This window comes from Hordeum vulgare, chromosome 1H, assembly GCF_904849725.1.
Source record: "Hordeum vulgare subsp. vulgare chromosome 1H, MorexV3_pseudomolecules_assembly, whole genome shotgun sequence".
NCBI classification, from domain to species: domain Eukaryota; kingdom Viridiplantae; phylum Streptophyta; class Magnoliopsida; order Poales; family Poaceae; genus Hordeum; species Hordeum vulgare.
The window spans coordinates 443,119,158-443,139,879 of NC_058518.1; positions in this window are offsets into that span (position 1 = coordinate 443,119,158).

The following is a 20,722-nucleotide window of genomic DNA, read 5'->3' on the forward strand; positions in this document are numbered from 1 at the left end:
TATTTTCCAAAAATAAGCTCCGTAAATTTGCAGGACGTTTGGAGAACTTTGATTTCTGCACAAAAACAACACCAAGGCAATTGTGCTGAAAATAGCGTCAGTCCAGGTTAGTTCCACTCAAATCATGCAAATTAGAGTCCAAAACAAGGGCAAAAGAGTTTGGAAAAGTAGATACGATGCAGACGTATCAGTCGCCGACGTGCAACCTCGTCGAACCGGTTTCACTTCCTCCGGCCATCTAGTGATCCTCCAGCATCATGGTTAGGCAACAACACCAGCGGACTGCGGACACCTGGTTGGAGATGGGCATGACGCCACGTATGGAGGAGTGGCACTCTTGCACGGAGGAAGGGAAGGAACTGGCCATGCTGCTCGAGGAGAGGAGGAAGCAGGCGCATGCGAGGCCATGTGAGAAGGGGATCTGGGCGCTGCGTGCGAGATGGAAGAGATTGGAATCAACGGGAATATCGGGAGAGTGATTAGGGAGATGTTATGGGCATAGTTTTGTTTCTGGACGAGGGGGTGTTCTTTTCTCTCTTTTTTAATGTGCATGCACAATCTGCGATCGTTCGATCCCAACTGAATCAAGGCCAGTCCATTGGTCTCACGTTGGTCTCCTATTAGTCTATAGATAGGAAGTGTTTCCCAAAATTAATTGATCCTTGATCAGAAACTTGGAAGTAAGCCACAACACTATTCGATAATATATTCTACCTACAAGGAACCCGGGCGACCGAGATTGAGCATCTCTCGCTGGGGCCAAAGATGGTCCTGGTGCCAGCTACCTATGTGTGCGTGCCATCACCATAACGACACAGTACTGCCTGGGCAGCGCCTTCGCCGTTGTCTACGGGGAAACCCGCGTTGTACCATGGTCAAGTGTACCGAGCTCATCCATGGGTGGTGTAGGTAAGCTTATACCTTACCTTGGATCACTAGTAGAAAATGGCCCTTTAGCCCTGATTCCAGAAGCCCATTAGTCCCGGTTCTGGAACCGGGACTAAAGGGTCGGGACTAAAGCCCAAAATCTTTAGTCCCGGTTGGCTTATGAACCGGGACCAAAAGGGCTCCACGTGGCGCTGTCTGGGACGAGTGGAGGGAGGACCTTTAGTCCCGGTTCATGTTACCAACCGGGACTGAAGGCTCCACCTGTTTATTTTGTTTGACCCGAAAAGGTAGATTTCTTTTCAAATTTTATTTTTGAATATTTTTTAATTTGTTTTTATGTTTTATTTCAATTTTTAAATCTTTGAATTATTTGACAATTTAATCTCTAATTACCCCTCATTTTAAATTTTCTAACTTCCCGATCGATCACCCATCATCTCACTACTTCGGCCCGAGCACTAACTTTGTGGTTTTATCGCCCCTAGTTGCCAAGTCTGTACTTGTTGTTCTCCTCGCAATAGTAAGCTATCAATCCGAAACAACTTTAGGTCTTGATGTCATGTCACATGATTTAATTTTTTGAATTCCAAACAATTGTTAAAATAAACAAAATACGTAGTAATAATAATAGTGAATTTCAATGAAAACAAAATAATATTTTATTTTTTTGTTATTTATTCATTTAATATGGCATAATTGATATCTTTAAATATGTAAATCGAAATTTGACAAATAATATATCCATTATTATCAAAAAAAGTGAGGAATCCAAATATGACATCATTTATTTATTTTTAAATGAAATTATTTTTTCTGATTTTTCTGGAAAAACTTCTTTTTGAAATAACATTTTTTTGATTTGGAATTTTGAGCATGTGAGAAAACTTCACCGGGCAAGCACGGGTGAAATCGAGTCCCAATTTTTCTCTAGTTTTTTTATATATTAAACTTTTTTAAGTCATATGCAAAATTTATGGCCATTTTACATTTTTATACCAACTAGACACTAAAGCCTAACTACATCTCAAAGGATTTTAATTTTTGAAGATTTTATCATTTTTGTTTAATTTCTACAAAACTAAAAAAGGTGGTCCGGGGGGGAGAGTTTGAAAATTTCAGAACCCCCCTTTAGCCAAGAGTCCAATGATACTATTGACTATATCTGCTAGCACCGTCCCCGCGAGAGTCACAAGTAAGGTTAACAAGCCAGAGTTAACCCTTTCTAACTTCATTTGCTATCTTTTATGCATTTAATGATTTTTTTGAGCTAAATGACCCTGAAATTGAAAAGCACTACAAATGAACTCTGAAAATGTTGAAACTCGCCATGGTATCATCATTTCACCCATATAGCTTGTGCTAAAAAGTTGAGAGGGTTACGAGGAAAACTGGATGCATTTCGTGTACAAACTGGACCATCTACTTCGAAGTATCAACGTTTCACACGAAAATCCATCTCTTACAAAGACATTTAATTTTTTTACTTATTTCAACTCTAGACTTTTTGTGCATTTTGTGCATTCAATATGCACCATTCAAAACCACATCCTAAATTTCAACCCTTTATAACTTCATTTGCTATTATTCATGCATTTAATGATTTTTTGAGCTATATGACCCTGAAACTTAAAAGCCCGAAAAATGAACTCTAAAAAGCTTGAAACTTTGCATGTATCAGCATTTTACCCACATAGCATGTGCTACAAATTTGAAAGGGTTACGGCAAAAACTGGATGCACTTTGTATACAAACTGTACCATCTCCTTCGAAGTATCAAGGTTTCAGACGAAAACTTGTCTCTTACAAAGGCATTTTCTAAAAATTATTTCAACTCCAGACTTTTTGTGAATTCAATATGCACCAGACTACAACATGTTAAAATCTACAGAAAAAACTAACTAAAAATAATAAAAAAACAACAATTAAATGACTAAAAAATTATATAAGAAAAATATTATTGTTTTAATTAAAATCCTAATTTAAATTATTCTAAAAATAACCAAATAAATCTTATCGTGACAACAATCTAACATATGACTAGGCGCAAAAAGAATTAAATTAAAAAGTATTTGTAAACTCAAGTTATTCACAATCTGGGTTTGAAGCAAATTTGAAAAAAATAAAATTTAAATCATTCAAATTTGAAAACTAATGGCGCAAACAGAAACTAGACAACATGTGAATCTAATGCAAAAATAATCACTCAAAAACATCAAATATCCTAAAAGATATAAGCTATTTGAAACAGAAACTACAAACCGAAAACAAATTTAAAAACAGAAGAAAAAAAATTCAGAACCCCTTTAGTCCCGGTTGGTGTCTTGAACCGGGACTAAAGGTCTACCCTTCAATCCCGGTTGGTGTCAAACCCCTTTAGTCCCGATTGGTGTCTCCAACCGGGACTAAAGGTCCCATTTGGACCGGGACTGATGCCCGACCGACGCCCTTGCCACTCGAACCATGACTAATGCTAACATTAGTCCCGGTTCATAATGGAACCGAGACTAATGTGTAAATCCCGCTGGGACGAAAGCCTTGTTTTCTACTAGTGGATACTTCTTTTCATATTTATGTTTGTTTCCTGTTTTTTTTTCTCATCTATGAAATATGGTCAATTGGCAATAGACGAACTTGTTGGCGTAGAAGCCGGCTATTGCTGCTCCTCGGTACACTCCAACAACGGTGATACCACAAGTGCGGGAACATTGAAAGCTAGCGATAATATTGCTATCCTTTTACTAAATTTAATTTACTGATTATCTTTTTAAGGAATCAAGGTTTTTGTATTTGCAGGCAACTACTTTATTTTTTTAAGAAGATCCAACATCTCATGCATATTTTTCTCCACCAAGAAATGCAATAAAGTGGCCATAAAAATTACCCAAAAGAAGAAGAAATAACTGAAAGTCCAAGACGATACTGTTGTTGGGCTGAACTATTGTTGTGTTGTTGTTACGTAATCTGTGAACCAAGTGAGGTATGTTTTTTTTACATACTTCCTCTGTAGCCTAAATACTTGTAGTTGGGGAGAACTAGATTAGTTCTATCCAATACAAGTATTTAGGTACAAAGGGAGTACAAGCAATATCATAAAAAAGTGATTAAATATGCAATGATACATGTGAAAGCATACATATTTTTGCATAAGACACAGGGAATTGTAAATCTATTTATCTTACAGAAAACAGTCATCTTCTCATCTGAATAGAAAATATGCTACTTGTGTAGGTCCATTTAGGACAGTAAAATTGAGCCTAATCGGAGCCCTCTCAGGCCATTAGAGATTTCAGCCATCAGATCATCGTTTGGGTCGTTTCTAGCCGTCCATTTACACTCTGTTACTGATTTGGGCCACTGTCCTAAAGGGCAGCTACACTGGTGGAAATTTTGGAGCCCTGTGGTGCATTTAGGCCCCATACAGCAGAAAGCCCAATTAGGCCGATCACTCCGTAGAAAAGAAAAGGCAACCCTTCCTTCCTCCTCCTCCCTCACGATCGAGGTCTGGGCGATGTGCTGCCGCCCATCGCCCGTCGCCCGCCGCCCGCCGCCCTACTTTTCTTGATCCCGTAGCAGTGGCACCATACCCTCTTATCCAGACAATCGCTTAGTTTTGCAGCCACATCCACTCTCCATGTAGTCGTTAGGGACGGGCGTGAAGAGGAAATGTGGTGGCGATGGCGTGGAGGACCGACCGGATGTGCGGTTGCCAGATGGCGGAGGTAAGGTGTATCTTGCTTGATCGCTCATCTATCGGACCACGCCAGCCTCGCTCCTTCCTCCCTAGATCTCCTAATTGATTCCTGGATTGACATAGCCGGCCTACTAGGGAGCCCATCGTGCTGGATCATCCAAGTTGAATCGGACTAAGCGCTTGAAGGAATGTCCTAGCCAAATTTTAGCATGGAGGCGCCTTCCAGAGCACCTTTCCGCTGATAGTGTTGTCCGGCGGCACGAGGACATCGTGAGGATTGACCGAAACATCAAAGGATTTGACGATTTCAAGGTTTGATCTCCCGTTTATTCTCCCTGCTACTCCTATAAAACAATTCAATAGAGTTAAGGGGTCAGGTACCACATATGACAGATCTTCCATGGATCAGGGCGAATTGTTGGCAATGCTTATTATAAGGTTCGAAGGACTAAATCTGGGAACATAATTCTTGAAACGGAGGAGGTTCAATTGGTGTTCCGTGAGAGTTCAAAAAGAGCATTCAAGGGAAGATGGTTCATTGCGAATGGTCCTTCCAAAGAGAGGGGAGGACTCATTGCAGCATCACAAGGACGTAGTTAACGGTGCTACTTCTGATGGTAGAGAGGATATCAACGGCAAGGGAGACAAGGGAAAACCTGAGGGTGTGAAACTGAGTTTATTCTAGATATATCAGTTTTTGCCGATCAACTCCATCTCAATCCCCAATTTCGCATCCATCTTCCTCTAATTTTTATTTTGTTCCTGTACAGGCCAGGTCAGGTTTACAACTAGGTATAAAGCTTCACGAGGACACATCTTCTTGGGATGGAAGATCATTAGTTACTCTTACGTTGTAAAATTTCTATATTTTGCTGATGATAACGGCTGGGAGTTCTTTCAGATTTGCTTCTATCATGCATAGTAAAACTTTCATTCAGCTTATGTAGATGACGCATGGGTACTGCAGTAAAACATTACCTATAAACTAAACTGGTTTATTTAGTAATTCTAATTTTGGTCCAACGATCGATCACTTGTTGAGGCTATACTTAACCATAAATTTCTTACTGGGCAGTACTATAGTTTCTTGCTTATTCTCTTATTAGAATTTTTTAAAACTGGAGGTTATTCAAAAGCTTTACTTCAAAACAAGTGCTCTTGAGAAACTACTACATGTATATGGTCACATCACATGCATGTTTCTTATTTTTCAACTGCTTCTGAATATCTGCGTAAGTACAATAGCATTTACCTTTTTAGGCATTGAACTAAATACCAATCAAAGTAGTAGTGAAAGGAAGATAATATAGGTTTAGATCGTATAAAATGTCAAGCAATGCTTATTTATTCTCATTCAAGTTAAGATTTGCCTCTAAAACATTGCATGAACTCCTGCGCATATTGGATATTTTATTTATGCACCTTCTTGTATTTTAATTTCATGAAGTTGTACACTCTATTTAATAATTTATTTATTTTTTGGTACAAATGATTTTACCAGATACACTATAGACATCTCTGATGTGATTGTTGCAACTGGCAAGAAATAGGAAAAGACCCGAGTGATTCCAAGATGACATCAACCACCAAAGGTTAATCATTTATGTAAACCTTTGGTTTTTGATACAAGAATAATCATGTGTGGTTTTTTTTCAATGTGTGTGGCTTTCCTTCGGTGTGGTAATTATTATGATGTTCATTAATCAGAGATTCATACATGTGTTGTTTTCTTCTTACAAAGCAAATCAAGTCTCAATCTTAGATTCAAAAGTTATTCGACATGTTATTAGTGCATCACTCACAAAAAGCATAGCTTCCATCTAGTGACTTGGGCCGAGTTAATCCATGTTACATAACTCTTCTGGTTTCCTTCATGTTAATGTAGTTACTCCATTAAGTGAAGGTTAGCCACTCCTCCTTGATCAAGGCTATTAGTTTATAGATGTGTTTTAAAGTTTCTTAATAGTAGTCCAATGAAGAATATAATTCGAAGCAAGAGGCTATTACATAAAAAAGACTTTTTCATTTGAATGAAGCCATAACAGAGAAATGACCATACATATATTGTACTCCCCCTGTTTATAAATATAAGTACTTTTAGAGGTTTCAATATGGACTATATATATGGAGAAAAAGGATGAATCTACACTTTAAAATATGTCTATATACATCCGTATCTAATCCGTATTGAAATCTCTAAAAATACTTATATTTAGGAATGAAGGAAGTATACATGAAACTAAAATGTATATAACCTGTCCAACTTAGTATTTCCCTCTTTTTGTCACCTTATATGAATGGAAATTCCTATCAACTTATTGTCAAAATAGATGGGCGCAGCAACGCGCGCCTTCAACGATCTAGTAAATATATTAATCCAGGAGTTGGCTCGGGAAATCTCATCGTCTCGCAGCTGTTGCAATGCTCATTTCTCTCCTCATCGGTATTGTTCGGTAAGAGAAGCGCGGTGTTGAACAGTGAGTCCTTACAAACGAATCTCCTTAGAGCATCTCTAGTAGAACCCTCAAACCCTTAAAAATAACCGTTTTTTTTACAGTTTTCGTCGAAAAAATGGCGTAGACTAGAACCCTTAAACCCATAAAACAATTTAGAGGTCCAAACCTCACACGCCTTCCCAGCCTGTAGAAGTGAGGGTTGGGAGGAAAAACTCCCCCCAACCCGCACTCCATTTCCACCTTCGTGCGGGAGGAAGTTGCTTCCCCGCGCTCGTCTCTTCCCCTGAATCCGCCGTCGCCGCCGCCAGTCCGCCGCCCCTCCGCGCCCCGGCCGCCACCCCGCCGCCAGTCCGTCGCCCCTCCGCGCCCCGGCCGCCGCCCCTCCGCGTCCCGCCCTGGCCTGAGCCGCTCACCTCGCCGCTGCATCAGTTCCCCGGCGCCCCGATGAGCTCCTGTTCCAATCCTTCTCCACCTCCACACTTCTACCATGGTGCCCTCGCGAGCTCCAGTGTACATACGCTTCCTGGTTTTGCAATTACAGACAACGCCCTGTGTACCATGGTGCCCTCGCGAGCTCAAGTAGAACAAAATTATTGACAGAGAGGCAATTGATACATGCCCTCTGTATGTGAGTTTCTAGCCAACTGAATTTTTTTCAGGCAAGTCATAATAGATTTTGCTTTAGGTTTCATGGTTTCAGGTTTCAGGTTTCATGGCAGATTTTTCCCTGTGCAATTGATACATGCCCTGTGCAATTAGTTGTTTCAGGTTTTGCCCTATGCAACTGATACCAATTTTGCTTGAGGTTCCATGATTTCAGGTTTCACGTTTCATACCAGATTTCATGGCAGATTTTGCTGCTAAGATATCAGTTACAAATAGAGGCTAGTAAATAGATTTTGCATGATATGCTTACCTTGTATTTTTCTTCAGATTGCTGCTAAGAAATAATTTAGCATGTGAATAATTTGGTTTCAGATTTTCATGATATGCTTACCTTGTATTTTGCTTCAGATTGTCATGATCTTCCAAACTTGCTATTATTTCACTTTACATTTTATCTCCATTGTCAAATGTTTTACTCATGAATTATGATACGTGTATTAGGAGGCCATTGTATCTCCATTGTCAAATGTTTTACTCATGATAATTTGAATGATTATTGTTTTATTCGGTGGTGTAATAATAACTAGAATGATTATTGTTTTATGTCAAATGTGATTGAATTTGTGATATGCCATATGATGAAATGTGTGATATATGAAATGACAGTTTTAAGGGTTGGGGTTGGGGCAAAGACTAGAACCCTCAAACCCAACCCTTATAACGGAATATTCCGTTATAAGGGTTGGGTTTGAGGGTTCTAGTCTTTGCCCCTGTTTTTCAACCCTTAAAAGTGTCAAAAATGGCCAATTCTCAACCCTTAAAACTAATTTTAGATTTAAGGGTTTGAGGGTTCTACTAGAGATGTTGTTACTCTCTAGATGGGAACGTGGATCGTGTCCTCTTCACGGACATGGTCGAGACAGTGCCGCTCATTTGGTCCCTCTTGGTGAGTGCGTGTCATGCCCCAAAAGTTTAACCATATTTTTAGTAATTAAAATTTTACGTGAAATAAAACTTTTGAATATAATTTGCTTTCTAGCTAATTTGAGAGTCTATTTTATAAAAAATTATAAAAACATTTGCCAAATTAAATTCTTTTAAAGGCTTTTTCACTCTTTTAAGAGCCTCTATTGCACTGCAGCCATTTCATAAACTCATTTAAAAATTCCACAAAAATTTGGAGATGTCAAGTGATGTGTATGGTTCACTTTTATGCAAAAATATTTTCTTGTCCTTTGAAAATTTTGAGCAAAGCATCCTCATTTCCATTCTGGTCTAGTTTGGCAATTTAAACTTTAACCCTATTTTAACTTGCCCTTTTGGCCATGAGATTTTCCTGCTTATAGTCCATCCTGCCAAACACTCAAGTCCAGGAGCTTGGCTCCATTTGAGCATTTTAAGTGCATGTGATAGTAGCATACATTCTCTGTCCAGATTTGTTTTCCTCCAAAGATTGCATTAGAAAGTTTTCGCTTTTGTCAATCTAACCCCACCATCATCTTTAGTACCCAAAGAGACATCACCCTAGGAAGTTTGGATGCCAGCAAAGTCCTATGGATGCCACTCGCATCAAACACCTAGAGTGCATGGCCAGATTTGGCATGACCATAATATTGTAGTCGCAACTTTTTTCCTTGTCCTAACCAACATGTCTAGAAGAACTGCGTTAGCTAGTAAACCAACGCTCTTAAGTTTGATGTGCATCCAATACCTCTAGTAGTGTTTGGCATTTCACCGAGCAGCTAATGGGCATGTCCAGAGCACGAGCAGCGCACGCGTATTGCACGCGCGTCCGCCCGAGCTGCCGCGTCCACCTATCTCGTGCCCCTGACCCTTTCCTCGTGTAGAGAGCCGCGCAGCACCCTCTCTAGCTCGCAAGTGTTGCCCCGACCGCCCCTGGCTTCCTACAGCGCCGCTGCTGTAGCCGCTTGGCGGCACATTGGCATCTGCGTCTCCTCCCTGCCATGGCAGCGCCACTCGACCCTCCCCCGCTCGACAGCTAGCCCCTGGTGCACTGGTACATTCATTCGCAAGCCCCAACCGCCCTCATGTAGCCTCGTCGTGTCGCTGGCCCTGCCTCCCCTTGTCGCCAGCAGAAGTTGTCTCGTGCCTATCCTCGGACAGCCAGCGAACCGACCTTTGCGCGCCTATTTAAGCATTTCCCCCGAGCCCTCAGGGCATTGCAACGCCATCCCTAGACCTGCGGCACCCCTCTTAGCATCAATTTGACCACAGTCGGCCGCACTCCTCATCTCTGGACACATCACCACCGCCAACCCCCGGAACAATTCCACCAACCCTGAGCCTCTCTTAGCTAATAAACTAACATGACAGGCCGCCAGGGCTGATAGTTCCCAAATGTTACTACAGCTGCAGGTGTAGTGTTAGTTCGTCACTTCCGTCAATTTCGTCAGTTAGAGTGTTTCTCGTGTTTCTGTTAGATAGCGCGTGTGGATGCGGCATGTGTGATCCCGAGGCCCTTAGTTCGCGGATGAGCACGCCCATGATCGTGGGATGGCACGATCCGGTAGTGGGGGTTGTTCTAGATCCGTTTTTCCCGCTCAACAAGTGAATAAGAAGAGAGAAGCAAAAAAGCAGCAAAGGATTGCGCTGCACAAAACCACTGTCGTCTACCTCGAGCCCTTATTGCCATTGCCAGTAGCTCCTCGGTTTGCGGAGGGATAACAATTGGCATCAGAGCCAGGCTTCGATTTTGGGAATGGCAGGACCAGATGACTCAGGTGGTAGCAAGTCGCCGACCACTCTGCGGGGACGGGTCTCCGATGGCAACGAGCTTGCCGTGGCTAAGAGGTCCACCGCGCGGATGGCCCGGGACACTGGCAGTGCGGCATGGCCGCAGCTGACCCGGACCAACTACACTGACTGGGTTGTCCTCATGCAGGTCATGATGGAGGGGCGACACCTATGGGACGCCATGCAAACAGGCACGGCAGAGCAGAGCGATGATCGGCTCGCGCTCGAGGCGATCCTGCGCGGGGTTTCACCAGAGATGGCACCCACTCTCGCTGGCAAGGCCACGACAAAGGAGGCGTGGGATGCGTTGAAGGCGATGCGTCTCGGAGTGGCGCGCGTCCGCGAGGCGAAGCTCGCGACCATCTCCAAGCAGTACAACGACATCAGTTTCGGCAACGGCGAGACCATCGACGATTTCGCCATGCGGATCACGAACATGGTGGCTCAGATGGCGCAACTCGGGGAAACTGTTCAGGAGAAATGCATCGTCCGCAAGTTCCTCTCCGTCGTCCCGAAGAGGTACTCACAAATCGCACTGTCAATCGAGACTCTTGTTTATCTGGATAGGCTCTCTGTGCAAGAGCTCATCGGGCGGCTGAGGGCTGCCGAGGAGAGGTACGACATCAACCAGGTGGAGACAAGTGTTGGGCGTCTCCTGCTTACGGCGGAGGAGTGGAACGCACGCCAGCACCAGCGAGAACGACGGATCCAGGGGGGGCGGCTCCGGGTCAGGGCGCGGCGATGGACGCCGTGGGCGAGGCCGCGGATGAGGTGGTGGACGCGGCTCCAACAGCCACGCAAAGCCTACAGATCAGTGTCGTCACTGCAGCAAGTACGGGCACTGGGCACGCAAGTGCAAGACGCGCATTCACGAGGAGCGCGTGCAGGCGAACCTCGTCGAACAAGTTGGGCACGCTGTAGGCAGGCACGACGACGACCCGATGCTCCTGATGGCGGTGATCGTCGTGACCCCGACACAAATCACGGGGGAGCGCGTCATGCTCAACGAGGAGCGTGCAGAGGCGAATCTGGGTGCCGAGGAGGCGCCGTGCGACAGACGCTGGTTCTTGGACACCGGCGCGTCCAACCACATGACCGGCGATCGATCGGCGTTCGCGGGGTTGGAAGAGGGTGTCACGGGCTGCGTCAAGTTCGGGGACGGCTCCAGCGTGGCTATTCGGGGCCGTGGCACGGTCACGTTTACCGTGCGCAACAGCGACCACCGTGCCCTCACCGACGTGTACTACATCCCGCGCCTCAAGACAAGCATCATCTGTCTCGAACAGCTGGACGAGCATGGATGCACCACGAAGATCCACAACGGCGTCCTGATGTTGTATGATCGCCGTCAGAACAAGTTGGCCCAGGTACGTAGAAATGGCAGACACTTGTATGTTGTGCGCCTGGACATAGCGCATCCTGTGTGTCTGGCAGCCCACGGCGGCGACAAGGCATGGAAGTGGCACGCGAGGTTTGGTCATCTGCATTTCGATGCGCTCCGGCGCGTGGGGCACACTGACATGGTGCGCGGGATGCCGCTGGTGGAACACGCTGAGCAGATCCTCGACGCGTGCTTGGTGGGGAAGCAACGACGTGCTCCGTTCCCCTCTAAGGCGCGATATCGGGCGACGAGGACGCTCGAGTTGGTTCACGTCGATCTCTGCGGGCCCATCGCTTCGGCCACTCTTGGCGGCAACCGCTACTTCATGCTCGTTGTTGATGACCATAGCCGCTATTTGTGGGCTATGATGCTGCCGGCGAAGGACGCTGCCGCGGCCAGCATCAAGCACTTCGTCGCCGCGGCTGAGGCAGAGCAGGGTGCAGGTGCACGCGTTCCGAACCGATCGGGGCGGTGAGTTCACATCCAGGGCGCTTGGAGAGTATTTCGCAGATCAAGGCGTGCAGAGGCATCTGATGGCGCCCTACTCGCCGCAGCAGAACGGCGTGGTGGAACGGCGTAATCACACAGTCGTCGGCATGGAGAGGAGCATGCTCAAGGTGAAGAACATGCCGAGCTACTTTTGGGGGGAGGCCGTCGTGACTGTGGTGTTCATCCTCAACAGATCCTACATCCGCAGCGTCGACGAAAAAAACCCTTACGAGGCGTGGTATGACAAGAAACCCGTCGTACACTTCCTGTGTGTCTTTGGTTGGATCGCCTACGTCAAGAACACGGGGCCCGGACTGAAAAAGCTCGACGACCGTAGTATCAAGATGGTCTTCATGAGCTATGAGGCGGGCTCAAAGGCGTACAGGGTGTATGACCCGCTTACCAAGCGCGTGTACGCCTCACGCAACGTGGTGATGGATACGTCGCCAACGTATCTATAATTTTTGATGGTTTCCTGCTATTATCTTGTCAAACTTATTTTTGACTAACTTATTAACTCACTGCCAAGTGCCAGTTCCTGTTTTTCCATATTTTTGACCCCTTTCAGAGGAGATTTTGAAACGGAGTCCAAACGGAAGAAAATCCCCGAAAAGATTTTTTCTGGAACGGGAGAAGATCGGAGGACTTGGGAGCCAAGCCAGAAGAGCCCCAGGGGCCCCACAAGCCCCCACCCCGCAGCCACGGGGGTGCACCATCCAGGCTTGTGGGCCCCCTGGAGGTCCCCTGACCTAGCTATTGCGCCTATAAATTCCCAAATATTCCCCAAAAAATCAAGAGACGATCGCAATTACTTTTTCGCCGCCGCAAGCTTCTGTCTCCGCAAGATCCCATCTCGGGCACGTCCTGGTGCCCTGTCGGAGGGGAGATTTGGACACGGAGGGCTTCTTCATCAACACCATGACCTCTCTGATGATGCATGAGTAGTTCACCATAGACCTACGGGTCCATAGCTAGTAACTAGATGGCTTCTTCTCTCTCTTGGATCTTCAATACAAAGTTCTCCATGATCTTCATGGAGATCTATCCGATGTAATCTTCTTTTGCGGTGTGTTTGTCGAGATCCGATGAATTGTGTATTTTTGATCAGATTATCTACGAATCTTATTTGAGTTTCTTCTGATCTCTCTTATGTATGATTTCATATCCTTGTAACTTTCTTCGAGTTGTGGGTTTTGTTTGGCCAACTAGATCTATGATTCTTGCAATGGGAGAAGTGCTTTGTTTTGGGTTCATACCGTGCGGTGACCTCACCCAGTGACAAAAGGGGTAGCGTGGCACGTATCGTGTTGTTGCCATCAAGGGTACAAAGATGGGGTTTTCATCATTGGTTTGAGATTATCCCTCTACATCATGTCATCTTGCTTAAAGCGTTACTCTGTTTGTCATGAACTCAATACACTAGATGCATGCTGGATAGCGGTCGTTGTGTGGAGTAATAGTAGTAGATGCAGAAAGTATCGGTCTACTTGTCTCGGACGTGATGCCTATATGCTAGATCATTGCCTTAGATATCGTCATGACTTTGCGCGGTTCTATCAATTGCTCGACAGTAATTTGTTCACCCACCGTGATATTTGCTATTATGAGAGAAGCCTCTAGTGAACACTATGGCCCCCAGGGTCTACTCCACACCATATTTTCAGCCTTACACTTTTTACTTCGTTGCACTTTCCGCCTTCAGATCTCACTTTGCAAACAATCTTGAAGGGATTGACAACCCCTTTGAAGCGTTGGGTGCAAGCTTGTTTGTGTTTGCGCAGGTACTTTGGACTTGACGAGGCCCTCCTTCTGGATTGATACCTTGGTTCTCAAAGTGAGGGATATACTTACTGCTCCTGTGCTGCATCACCCTTTCCTCTTCAAGGGAAAAACCAACGCAAATCAGAGAAGTAACAAGAAGAATTCCTAAGTGCCAGGGAAGGACTTTTGTTGCCACAGCAGAAGAATTTCTGGCGCCATTGCCGGGGAGGAAGATCAAGTCAAGAGCTCATCCAAGTAGGTGTCGCAAACTCATCTCTTGCATTTACTTTGTTTGCCAGTTGCCTCTCTTTTTCCTCTCCCCCACTTCACCAATTTGCCTTTTTCGTTTGCCTTTTCGTTCGCCTTTTCATTCGCCTTTTCGTTCGCCCTTTTTCTCGCCCGCTTTCCTTTGCTCGTGTGCTTGCTTGCTTGCTGGAGTCTCATTGAACAAAAACACCAAGCTTTTTGACTTCTCGAATACTAATAATATTGATTTTATTAGTACTCCGATTGCTCCCGCCACTAGTGCGGAGTCATACGAAATCAATGCCGCTTTGCTGAATCTTGTTATGAAAGAGCAATTCTCTGGCCTTCCTAGTGAGGATGCCGCATCCCATCTCAATACCTTCATTGAGATTTGCGATATGCAAAATAAAAAAAGATGTGGATAATGACGTGATTAAATTGAAGCTTTTTCCTTTCTCGTTGCGAGATCACGCAAAAACTTGGTTTTCTACTTTGGCCAAAACTAGTATCGATTCTTGGGATAAGTTCAAAGATGCTTATATATCCAAGTATTTTCCGCCGGCTAAGATCATCTCTCACTGTAATGATATCATGAATTTCAAGCAACTTGATCATGAACATGTTGCACAAGCTTGGGAGAGAATGAACTTAATGATTTGAAATTGTCCCGCTCATGGCTTGAGTGTTTGGATGATTATCCAAATCTTTTACGCTGGTTTGAATTTCGCTTCTAGAAATATCTTGGACTCCGCCTCAGATGGAACGTTCATGGAAATCACATTAGGAGAAGCCACAAAGCTCTTAGACAACATCATGACAAATTACTCTCAGTGGCACACTAAAAGGTCACCTACTAGTAAGAAGGTACACGCTATAGAAGAAATTAACTCGTTGAGTGCTAAGATGGATGAGTTAATGAATTTGGTTGCTAGTAGAAGTGCTCCTTTGGATCCTAATGATATGCCTTTGTCTTCTTTGATTGAGAGTAGCAACGCTAGCTTGGACGTTAATTTTGTTGGTAGGAATAACTTTGGCAACAACAACACCTTTAGAGGAAACTATGTTCCTAGGCCTTTTCCTAGTAACTCCTCTAATAACTTTGGCAACTCCTACAACAATACCCATGGAAATTACAATAGATTACCCTCTGATATAGATAGTAATATCAAAGAGTTCATCAACTCTCAAAATATTTTCAATGCATCCATGGAGGAAAAACTACTCAAAATTGACGATTTGGTTAAGAGCGTTGATAGGATTTGTTGTGATGTTGATGCTTTGAAAGTTAGATGTGCTCCTCCCAAAATCAACATGGATGAAACTTTTAAAGCTATGTGTGTTTCCATGATTGAGAGCCAAGAAAGAACCGACCAAATTCGTGCTAGACATGAATGGCTTAAAAAGACGTGTTCTCATGATGAGAGTCACGAAGATCTTAAAGTGTTTGGTGTGACTCCCATTGAATCTTTATTTTCTTGTGTCAAACCTAATGATTATGGGGCTGGATATGAATCCACTTTGGTTGAAAAGTTCCCCAATGATTCGGAGTCCATCTATCTTGATGCTAAAAGCATTAAAAGTGGAGTAGAAGACATTAAAACTTTGAGTAGTATTGAAATTACTACCATGGATTTCAAGGAATTCAATTATGATAGTTGCTCCTTGATTGAATGCATTTCTTTGATGCAATCCATGTTGAACTCTCCACACGCTTATAGCCAAAACAAAGCCTTTACTGATCATATCGTCGAAGCTATGATAATACCTCTTGAAGAGAAACTTGAATTGGAAGTCTCTATCCCTACAAAGCTTCATGATGAGTGGGAACCTACCATCAAAATCAAAATGAAAAACTATGAGTGCAATGCTTTGTGTGATTTGGGTGCTAGCGTTTCTACGATTCCAAAGTCTTTATGTGATATTCTGGTTTTAATGAGATTGAAGAGTGTTCTCTTAATTTGCATCTTGCTGATTCTAATATCAAGAAAACCATGGGAAGGATCAATGATGTTCTTATTATTTCAAATAGGAACTATGTACCCGTGGATTTCATTGTGCTTGACATTGATTGCAATCCTACATGCCCTATTATTCTTGGTAGACCTTTCCTAAGGACTATTGGTGCTATCATCGATATGAAGGAAGGGAATATTAGATTTCAATTTCCTTTAAGGAAGGGCATGGAACACTTTCCTAGAAATAAAATAAGATTGCCTTATGAATCCATGATGAGGGCTACTTATGGTTTAAGCACCAAAGACGACGATACGTCATTCTATCGCTATTATGCCTAGCTAAGGGTGTTAAACAATAGCGCTTGTTGGGAGACAACCCAATTAATTTATCTTTTTCTTTCTGTTTTGTTGTGTCCACACTTTCATAATTCTGTTGTGATTGTGTTTTTTGTATTTCTTTTTGTGTTTGAGCCAAGCAAAACCTTTATGACTAGTCTTGGTAATGGTTGTTTGATCCTGCTGGAAAAAGGCAGAAACTTTTCGCTCACGAGATGATTTTTCATTTTTATTCAGAAAGAGATTTTGACTTGATTCTTTTTGCTGGTGATTGATATGCTTTTTCCCCCAGACCTTCGTAAGTTTTCAGATTTTTTGAGGTACCATAAGTATACGAAGTATACAGATTGCTACAGACTGGTCTGTTTTTGACAGATTCTGTTTTTGTTGAGTTGGTTGCTTGTTTTGATGAAACCATGGTTAGTATCGGGGGGGTACTAGCCATGGAAAAGTGAGAATACAGTAGCCCATAATCAATATAGATGGAATTCAAGTTTTCTACAGTACCAAAAGAAGTGGTAGTTTGTTTTCTTGTACTAATGTTATCACAAGTTTCTGTTTAAGTTTTGTGTTGTGAAGTTTTCAAGTTTTGGGTGACGTTCTCATGGACAAAGAGATAAGGAGTGGAAAGAGCTCAAGCTTGGGGATGCCCAAGGCACCCCAAGCCAAATTCAAGGAAACCAAAAAAGCCTAAGCTTGGGGATGCCCCGGGAAGGCATCCCCTCTTTCGTCTTCAATCCATCGGTAACATTACTTGGAGCTATATTTTTATTCACCACATGATATGTGTTTTGCTTGGAGCATTTTGTATCTTAGGAGTATTTTATTTTTGTTGTGTCACAATCATACTTGCTGCACACCTTTTTCAGAGAGAGATACATGCACTCATCGTGATTTTGCTAGAATGCTCATAGTGCTTCACTTATATCTTTTGAGCTAGATACTTTTGCTCTAGTGCTTCACTTATATCTTTTGAGCTAGATACTTTTGCTCTTGTGCTTCACTTATATCTTTAGAGCACGGTGGTGCGTGATTTGGTAGTTATCTTATGCTATGAAAGCAATCCCAAATGTGCTAGGTACCCAAAGAGGATGCAAAAACCTCCATCTTCATGTGCATTGAATAGAAAGAGAAGTTTTGATTCCTCTCAATTAGTTTTGAGACGTGGATTCGGTAATATTGAGAGTTATGTTAGTAGGGTGTTGTGAATCTAGAGATACTTGTGTTGGAGTTAGTGATTCCCGTAGCATGCACGTATGGTGAACCGCTATGTTAGGAAGTTGGAGCATAATTGATCTATTGATTGTCATCCTTTGTGTTGAGGTCGGGATCGCGCGATGGTTTACACCTACCAACCCTTCCCCTTGGAGATGCGTTTAGCACTTTGTTTTGATTACTAATAAAAACTTTCACAACAAGTATGTGAGTTCTTTATGACTAATGTGAGCCCATGGTATAGATGTACTTTCACCTTCCACCATTGCTGGCCTCTCTAGCGCCGCGCAATTCTCGCCGGTGCACAAACCCACCAAATTCCTTCCTCAAAACAGCCACCATACCTACCTACTATGGCATTTTCATAGCCATTCTGAGATATATTGCCATGCAACTCCCACCGTTATGTCTCATGACTTGTGTCGTCACTCTCATATTGCCATTGCATGATCATACTAGATCGTTGCACATCCCGGTACACTGCCGGAGGCATTTCCTATGGAGTCATCATCATTGTGATTTTTTAGCTGTGAGTAAATAAAAGTGTGATGATCATCATTATTAGAGCATTGTCCCATGTGAGGAAATAAAAAAAAGAGGCCAAAGAGCCCAAAAACAAAAACAAAAGAGAAAAGAAAAAAAGAGGCCTAAGAGCCCAAATAAAAAAAGGAAATGAGAGAAAAAGAGAGAAGGGACAATGCTACTATCTTTTTCCACACTTGTGCTTCATGTTAGCACCATGTTCTTCATGATTGAGAGCTTCTTGCTTTGTCACTACCATATGCTAGTGGGAATCTTTGTTTTATAACTTGGCTTGTATATTCCAATGATGGGATTCCTCAAAATTGCCCTAGGTCTTCGTGAGCAAGCAAGTTGGATGCACACCCACGAGTTTTCCTTTTGAGCTTTCACATACTTATAGCTCTAGTGCATCTCTTGTATGGCAATCCCTACTCATTCACATTGATATCAATTAATGGGCATATTCATAGCCTATTGATACGCCGAGTCAATGTGACCATCTCCTCCTTTTTGTCTCACAACCACCACCACACTCTATTCCACCTATAGTGCTATACCCATGGCTCGCGCTCATGTATTGCGTGATAGATATAAAAGGTTTGAGAAAGTAAGAGTGCGAAAACAATTACTTGGCTAATTCCGGGGTTGTGCATGATTTACATTAGTTGTGTGAGGATGATGGAGCATAGCCAGACTATATGATATTGCAGGGATAACTTTCTTTGGCCTTGTTATTTTGAAAGTTCATGATTACCTTGCTAGTTTGCTTGAAGTATTATTGTTCTCATGTCAATAGCAAACTATTGTTTTGAAACTTACGGATCTGAACGTTCATGCCACGTGAAAGAAGTTTCAAAGGACAACTATGCTAGGTAGTATTCCACATCAAAAATTCATTCTTTATCACTTCCCTACTCGAGGACGAGCAGGAGTTAAGCTTGGGGATGCTTGATACGTCTCCAACGTATCTATAATTTTTGATGGTTTCATGCTATTATCTTGTCAAACTTTGGATGTTTTGCATGCCTTTTATTTATTTTCTGGGACTAACTTAGTAACTCAGTGCCAAGTGCCAGTTCCTGCTTTTTCCATGTTTATGACCCCTTTCAGAGGAGATTTTGAAACGGAGTCCAAACGGAAGAAAATCCCCGAAAAGATTTTTTCTGGAACGGAAGATGATCGGAGGACTTGGGAGCCAAGCCAGAAGAGCCCCAGGGGCCCCACAAGCCCCCACCCCACGACCAGGGGGGCGCACCGTCTAGGCTTGTGCCCCCCCTGGAAGTCCCGTGACCTAGATCTTGCGCCTATAAATTCCCAAATATTCCCAAAAATATCAAGAGACAATCTCAATTACTTTTCCGCCGCCGCAAGCTTATGTCTCCGCAAGGTCCCATCTGGGGCACGTCCTGTTGCCCTGCCGGAGGGGAGATTCGGACATGGAGGGCTTCTTCATCAACACCATGACCTCTCCGATGATGCATGAGTAGTTCACCATAGACCTACGGGTCCATAGCTAGTAACTAGATGGCTTCTTCTCTCTCTTGGATCTTCAATACAAAGTTCTCAATGATCTTCATGGAGATCTATCCGATTAATCTTCTTTTGCGGTGTGTTTGTCAAGATCCGATGAATTGTGGATTTATGATCAGATTATCTATGAATCTTATTTGAGTTTCTTCTGATCTCTCTTATGCATGATTTCATATCCTTGTAATTCTCTTCGAGTTGTCGGTTTTGTTTGGCCAACTAGATCTATGATTCTTGCAATGGGAGAAGTGCTTGGTTTTGGGTTCATACCGTGCGGTGACCTCACCCAGTGACAGAAGAGGTAGCGAGGCACGTATCGTGTTGTTGCCATCAAGGGTAAAAAGATGGGGTTTTCATCATTGGTTTGAGATTATCCCTCTACATCATGTCATCTTGCTTAAAGCGTTACTCTGTTCGTCATGAACTCAATACACTAGATGCATGCTGGATAGCGGTCGATGTGTGGAGTAATAGTAGTAGATGCAGAAAGTATCGGTCTACTTGTCTCGGACGTGATGCCTATATGCTAGATCATTGCCTTAGATATCGTCATGACTTTGCGCGGTTCTATCAATTGCTCGACATTAATTTGTTCACCCACCGTGATATTTGCTATTATGAGAGAAGCCTCTAGTGAACACTATGGCCCCGAGGGTCTACTCCACACCATATTTTCAGCCTTACACTTTTTACTTCGTTGCAGTTTTCGCCTTCAGATCTCACTTTGCAAACAATCTTGAAGGGATTGACAACCCCTTTGAAGCATTGGGTGCAAGCTTGTTTGTGTTTGCGCAGGTACTTTGGACTTGACGAGGCCCTCCTTCTGGATTGATACCTTGGTTCTCAAACTGAGGGAAATACTTACTGCTCCTGTGCTGCATCACCCTTTTCTCTT